General features: G+C 43.5%; 1 non-coding gene across 1 annotated transcript; it reads left to right on the top strand.

The window, feature by feature from the left end:
- The first annotated feature begins 323 nt into the window (after positions 1-323).
- On the top strand, positions 324-434 carry LOC122744924. The gene has a single exon (XR_006355256.1). It is a non-coding gene; the product is annotated as a U6 spliceosomal RNA (small nuclear RNA).
- The last annotated feature ends 7,368 nt before the right edge of the window (positions 435-7,802 follow it).

Genomic DNA, 7,802 nt, shown 5'->3' on the forward strand with positions numbered 1-7,802 from the left:
GAATGGCTAAAGAAATTGTGGTATATGAATGTAATGGAGTACAATTGTGCTGTGAGAGATGACAAGGGGCATGGTTACACAAAAACATGGCAAAAACGATATGAATTGACAGAAAGTGAAGTGCATCATAGCAGCAATATTATAATGATGATCAACTGTGAAAGACTTGGCTACTATGATCAGTACAATGATCCAAGACAATTCCAAAGAACTCAGGATGAAAAAAATACTATCCACCTCCATAGAGAGAACTGATTAACTCTGAGTGTAAATTAAAGTATAATTTTCTCACCTTATTTTTCTCGCTTTTAAAAAATATGGCTGTGCTCGCTTCAGCAGCACATATACTAAAATTGCAACGATACAGAGAAGATTAGCATGGCTCCTGCGCAAGGATGACAAGCAAAAAAATATGGCTAATGTGGAAATCTGTTGCATCATTTCACATGAATAATTGATAGCATGTTGTTTGCCTTTTCAGTACATGGGGGAGGGGTGGGGGAAGAGAGAGAATTTGAAACTCAAAATTTGAAAATATAGTCCGTGTCCTGTGTGGTAATCTCTCTCCTAGCTCTGACATCCTGAATACATAAGGTGAAGCAGACTGTAGAGAAGAAAAGTGATTTACCTGAGATAATACGGCTGGAACCTGGACTTCCTGAAGGTACTTTTCACCCATGTATGCTCTTCAGTAGATCATCCTGCCCTCCTATGAACATTCTTTGAAAGAGAGAGGGACTATGGAAATCCAACAGACTCACAGAATATTAGTGTTAGATGGGACTTGGGAACACAGAATGTCAGAGTTCATTGGGGCCTTAGTATTCAGGATGTCAGAGCTAGGAGAGAGCTTACAACACAGAACACAGAATATCAGAGCTGGAAGAGACCTTAGAACATAGAATATCAGAGCTGGGAGGGGCCTTGTCAGTCAGTAAAATAGTGAGTCCTTGATAAACATTGATTAAATGCCTACTCTGTGCAAGGTACTGTGGTAAGCATTGGGGATACACAGACAGGCAAAAGACAGTCTCTGCTCTCAAGGATCTCATTAACCAATGAGAACCATGAAACATAAAATGCCAGTGACCTTAGAAGGGACCTTGGAGATCATCTAGTTCAATCCCCATACTTTACAGAGGAGGAAACTGAGGCCCACAGAGGGGCCCTTGTATAGGGTCGCTATACGGTGAATCACTCAAACCCAGATCTCCTGATGCCCTAGTCAGGATTCTTTCCACTCTAGCAGACTGATTCTAATGTAGGGCATTGGTTACCCCCAAATGAAATAACTGATCTTTCTAGGGCTCCCAAATACCCCAGTAGTCAAGTTTAGACCAATACCTCTCCCCTCTAGTTTCCTAGAGTTCCCTGTTCCCCACCCCATCAGTTGGGGCTGGCAGCTAATTTTTTTTTTTTCAGAGCTAGAACAAAATGAAAAAAAAATGAGAGAAACAAATCTGGGAAAGATTGCATTCCTGGCATTTCAACTGTGGGTGACACGTTTTACATCACACTAATGTTTTTGTTATGTCAGCGGAACCTAAGCACATTAGGCTGGTGGTGCTGATGGTACTCCAGATTGGCCTGAGGCCCTGCTGACAGCCCTGCCTGAGGTGTGAATTCTTAGGGAAGCTGAGGAACAGCTCTGGCAGCTGTGGGAGTTCCCAGGCTCTTCCACGGCATCCTCTGGCAGAAGCATGGGCACCTTCTTGTGCCTCTCTTAGCCAGTCTGACTCTGGGTACAATCAAAGTGACAGGGATGCCATCCCCTACACATCTGCTTGTTCCCTGCAAGGAGAGTCTCCTGCTCTGGACCGCCCCTGTGTGGGGAAAAAGGATGAGATTTGCTCTTAGTCCCAGAGAGTCGAGCTGAGACCAATGGAGGGGATTGTTTAGTGGGCAGAGTTCTGTTTTATACAATAAGGTTTGCAAAGCACTTTACATGTTCTCTCAGATGATCCTCACAAGAAGCCTGCAAGATTACGTGCTATTGTTATCCCCATTTACAGATGAGGAAGTTGAATCTCAGATAAATTAAACAACTTTTCCAGGGTTACAAAGTTAGGAAGCATCTGAGGCAGGTTTTGAACTCAGACCTTCCTGATTCCAAGTCCAGAAATCCATTCACCATACCAACCTAGCTGCCAAGGAAGAACGTTCACATAAGGAAGAACTATATTAAGATGGTAAAGGCTATCTCTGGAGAGAGTGAATTCAGTGGAGGTAGCTAAGTGAAGGCTGAATGACCACTATGAAGGATATAAGGAAAAAGATTCAAGTATCAGGCACAGGTTAGATTAGGTGAGGGAGTAGGATATAGTGGATGGTATGGTGGTATAGCATCATGGTACAGTGAATGGAACACTGACTCTAGGGCTTGGGACCAAATTCCTATACTTCAGCCACACAATATACAATTCCTTGGAGTCTGAACAAACCCAGTGCTTTCTAATGCTTTTCTACCTCAGCACATTGGCTCATGATGTCCTCAGTTCAGATTCCCTCAGCTGGGTGCTTGACCTGGACCCCTTCTCCATGAAGACTTCCCTAATCTCCCCAACTCTCTCCCATCTCAGATCTCATAGAACATTTTGTACTCATTCTATGCATTTATTTTTTTTTTAATTTTTCTTTGCAGGGCAATGAGGGTTAAGTGACTTGCCCAAGGTCACAGAGCTAGTAAGTGTAAAGTGTCTGATGCAGGATTTGAACTCATGTCCTCCTGAATCCAAGGCCAGTGCTTTATCCACTGTGCCACCTAGCTGCCCTGATTATATGCATTTATATAGTTATTTGTGTACACGACTGGTCTCTTCTGTTAGGTTGTAAATTTCTAGAGAGTGGGAACTATGTCCAATTAATCTTTGAATCTTCCTCAGTGCCAAGGACAAGACTTTGTACATAAGAAGTTTGGTACAATGGAAAGATCGCTGACTCATGAATCAGAAGACTTGGAATAAAATCCTACATTTGCTGCTTACTACCTATGTGACCTTGTACAAGTCCCTCCCTATGCCTCAGTTTCCTTACCTGTAAAATAAAGGAGGTTGGACTGGGGTGGTCTCTAATGTCTCTTTTACCTTTAGAACTATGATTCTATGAAAGTGGACAGCAAATTTTGAATGAGTGAATATGTAACACATTCATGTGTATATATGAATATGTAGTGAATAGGTAGCATATTCTGTAGCTATTCTCCCAACTCCAATTCAAATAGACTGGTTGGGTTTCCACAGTAAGGCTATTATGTCTCCCCTCACAGTCCAGGAGTAGCCTTAAGACGTTGGAGGGTGTATTTCTGGTACTAGAAATCATGAGTCCCCACTGATGTTCTTCCCATGATTATTAGTGGATAACAATAAGTAAGCCAAACAATTCTTTCTTTCTCTCTCTCTCTCTCTCTCTCTCTCTCTCTCTCTCTCTCTCTCTCTCTTTTTGGTGAGGCAATTGGGGTTGTGACTTGCCCAGGGTCACACAGCTAGTAAGTGTTAAGTGTCTGAGACCAGATTTGAACTCAGGTCCTCCTGAATCCAGGGCTGGTACCCTATCCAATGTGCCACCTAGCTGCCCCAGACAATTCTCTTTTAGAAACAATTATTTGTGATGATAAATCACCAGTGAGTCTGTACAAAACAACCCCACAAAAGTCTACGGGATACTATCCCACAAGTACACACAGAGTTCAGGGGAAAATGGACACAAACAGAGTGTGGCAAAGGAGAGAACAGTTTGAGGAGATTGAATTAACAAATTAAGTACCTACTCTGTTCCAAAAACCATGATAAACACTGAAAGTCCTTTTACTGGAGTCCTGGTAGAGCATTGATTTTTGCCACTCCTCATTGGCTCCTGATGTAAAAACTATTATCAGTTGTTCTTTTTCCCTAGGGATACTGCTAGGATGCTGATTAAAAAAAAAAAAAGTCGAAATCCTCTAGTCTTCTGAAGTTTATGAGGTCCTTCTCCAGCCAACAGAAAAGTGAGGACATAGAGGTGCTGTCCTCCCGCCCCCCAAATGATTTCTTCATAGAGGCAGGGCTAAAGACTTCTACCACTGAACTTCCAGATACTGCAATTATTTGGTTCTAAACTGACTTCTTGTTTTTATAGAGCCCCCCCAGGGCTTGACTAAATCCTTTAACCAATCCAAGAGATTTCCTATGGTACCTAGCGAAAATTAAGAGATGTCCAGACTTTGTTCACAACTATGAACAACAGAGATGTATTCTTATTTGATAAACTCACCAGGGCCTGGCATGTCATTATTTTCTTTAAATGAGGTGGTGACAATTGTCTAAGTTTATCCTGCCCCTTACAAATGAATGAATGGGTGACCCAAAGTTATAACTTAAGTGCTAGAAATTTCAGGCATTATGGGAGACCAAGGAGAAAACAGCATGGTATCGTGGATAAAGATCTGGTCTTGGGGGCAGCTAGGTGGCGCAGTGGATAGAGCACTGGCCCTGGAGTCAGGAGTACCTGGGTTCAAATCCGGCCTCAGACACTTAACACTTACTAGCTGTGTGACCCTGGGCAAGTCACTTAACCCTCATTGCCCCACAAAAAAACCAAAAAACCAAAACCAAACCAAAACAAAACAAAAATAAAATGTGGTGCCTCTTTCTGGCCATGGTCATCCAGATGAGGTCTGACCAAAAAGGTAGGATGACATGTCAGCATCAGTGTACAAGGGACCCTAGGGAGCATAGGATAGGTAATATCATGAAAGTTATGGAAGAGAAGAGACCTCTGGAAAGCCCGTCCTCCTTACCTTGGCCCCAGGCACCAGGACTTGGATCTGGGCACCAGATGTGGGAGACCTCAGTGGAAGAAGGGAGTCCTGAATAAGGTACTGACAGCAGGAATGTGATCTCTCCAGCTCAGTTGGATAGAGCCCAGGGCTGCCTACAAAGTCACTGGGCTTTTCCTCTCAACAACCCTATCTTTTTATTTTAGCAACAATAACTCCCTGAGCACCAAAGGGCAGGACCAGGTGGGAATAGGCAGAAGTGATACCTTTGGTGTGGTGGCTAAGTCACTGTACTAGAAGGACCAGATACTTGGGTATTAGGCCTACCTTTGGCACAGACTCACTGCGTGATTTTGTACATGTCTCTCTGTGTTTTTATTTCTTTGGGAGTTATCATCAAGCCAGGTAATCATCCTAGATCAAGTTTATGCTTTCCTATCTCTGATGATAGGGGATGGGATCAAAAGGCAATGTATGTTTAGGGTTTATGTCCTAAACATTTTCCAGAAAAGGCTAGCTCTGCAGATGGCCATGGACCAAGGTCAAGGGACCCTCTGGCATCAGGCTAAGGCTGTGCTGAATTCTCCATCTATGTCCCAGGATACCACAAACCCAATCCCAGGAACAAGAGATTGAGGTCTAAAAGATGCTAAAGGATAGGCATAAGTAAAAGGTTATTGAGATTTCTTTACTTTCATTAAATAAAATCTTTCAACAGAAAAAAAAAGATTTAGGCCCACTCCCAATTTCTTCCACTACCTCACTGTATGACCTTGGGTAAGTCACTTTTTTCTTCTTACTCTGAGTTTCCCGATATATAAAATGAGGGTGATCCTTTTAAAATATGACATTCTCTAAGTCTTATCCCAAGTAAGATGGTAGAGGTAGGCAGCAGAAATTTTACTGTAATTTTGCTGCTGATTGGATTTGGCATTGATTAGAGCCTTGGTCCTTTAATGTATAACTCAAGGGAGTTCTGATCCTTCTACACAGTATTCTGATTACAGATTTAGGGGCTTCTGCAAAGTTGGAGGGAGACAGATGAAATCCATCAGGCTTTTATTCAAGCCAAACTTAGAATGGAATTTCAGAGTTGGGAAGGCCCATTTGGTCTATACCCTACCCCTCCACTATCCCTGGTTTCCCCCCACATTGCAGACAGGTAAATTGAGGCCCAGATAGAGGGATTAAATTGCTCTTGTCACACACAGAATGATTTGTGTCCAAGCTAGGACTTAAACTCAGGGCTATTAGTTCTGGGCAGTAGGCTAAGAGGAGGTGAAGGAGGCATCAATGTAACATTAGAATTAGCAAATAAAATTGAGTTAGGTTTAAGCTCCCCACTTCCTGGTCTCTCCCTCCAGCTTCTATCATCATCACCAAGCTATGCCCCTTTCCTCCCTTCTGTGCCTCAGCCTCCCTGATGCAATGGGGACATGGTGGGGCCTGGCACCCTACCTCAGTAACCAAGAGAGCTGGGTGACATTCCATGCTTCTAATAACTGGATTTAAATTGGATAAAAATACAAATGTAATTTGCTTTGGAATGTGCTCCTTACCCGGGACCACTGAGGTGGGGAGTGGAGGGAAGCCTTAAGCAGGAACAGGATCTCTTCTCACTTTTAAGAACAGTACTCGGCTCTTGCCTCCCTTTCACCATTTTTACTGCGTTAGTATTACAAAGTGCTTTCACACCAGCATTTTCATGTTTGATCCTCATGAGAGCCCTGGAAGGTAGGGGAGGGTACTTCAAAGGTGGAAAAGCTGAGGCTCAGGAAGTGAGGTGATCATCTGCCTCAAGTCACATAGCTAGCATTGATCACACTCAGTTTCATATTGTAGTTATTAGTATTTGAACTGCTGGGAGGTTATGGGAAAAGGAAAGCTATTGTCAGTGTTTGAAGAATTAAAAATGAGTGTGGGGTGGCTGGGTGATGCAGTGGATAAAGCACTAGTCCTGGATTCAGGAATACCTGAGTTCAAATCCGGCCTCAGACACTTGACACTTACTAGCTATGTGACCCCTGGGCAAGTCACTTAGCCCTCACTGCCTCGCAAAAAAAAAAAAAAAAAGAATTGGACTTGGGGTAGCTAGGTGGCGCAGTGGATAGAGCACTGGCCCTGGATTCAGGAGGACCTGAGTTCAAATCCAGCCTCAGACACTTGTCACTTAATAGCTCTGTGACCCTGGGCAAGTCATTTAATCCTCATTGCCCAGCAAAAAAAAAAAAAAAAAAGAGTGTGACTCAGTGTCAGTGGAGAGGCTCTCACTTGGTGGCAGTGAGCAACACGTAATAAGGAATGAAGTCAAAGGACCTGCTCCATGAAATGGGAGATTGAAAAAGGTGAGCCATCCTATGTCAAGGGTGAAGCAGCCCATGAGCTTCCTTGATGGCCATGCCTTCATTCAAACCTGTTTGTGACTTTCTCAGCATCAAAACCAGGCCCTGAGTCGGGCACCTTCATCTCCCCCTCCCCAAAGTTTCAGCTCCTTTTTATGTGCTGTCTTTCTATAGGGCAGGGACCGTCTTCCATTTTGCCTCTATTTGTGTTTCCAGAACTTAGCACAAGTAGAGGACCTGTCTTGTTTCACCTACTGGACTCTAACCTTCATGAAAGAAGGAACTCACTTCCTTCATCTTTCTATTCTCCCCACCCCCACCCCCTAGTGCCCATCCCAGGGCCCTGTGCCGTAGGCTACTTACTAAATGATTCTTGAATATTGGAATAAATGGGTCCAGCAGGGGCCCCGAAGTCCTCAGTCCCTGGTGAAATGGTTCATCTACATGCAAGAATCTGAGGACTCTTACCTGACTGGCATTCTATAAAATCATGGCATGAGACAACTGGGAGAGATCTTAGGGATTAATTATCTGCCCTAGACTTTTTATTTTACCAGTGGAGAAACTGAGGGGCTTAGGCAAGTGCCTGGCACACAGTAGGTGATTAATGTTTGTTGACTTGACTGGAATTGATCTGAGGCTTAGGGATATGAAGACACTAGCCATAGTTCATAAATGTAGGGAATGAGTGATCCTGTGATTCTGAA

Source organism: Dromiciops gliroides, chromosome 2 (assembly GCF_019393635.1).
Source record: "Dromiciops gliroides isolate mDroGli1 chromosome 2, mDroGli1.pri, whole genome shotgun sequence".
Lineage (NCBI taxonomy): Eukaryota > Metazoa > Chordata > Mammalia > Microbiotheria > Microbiotheriidae > Dromiciops > Dromiciops gliroides.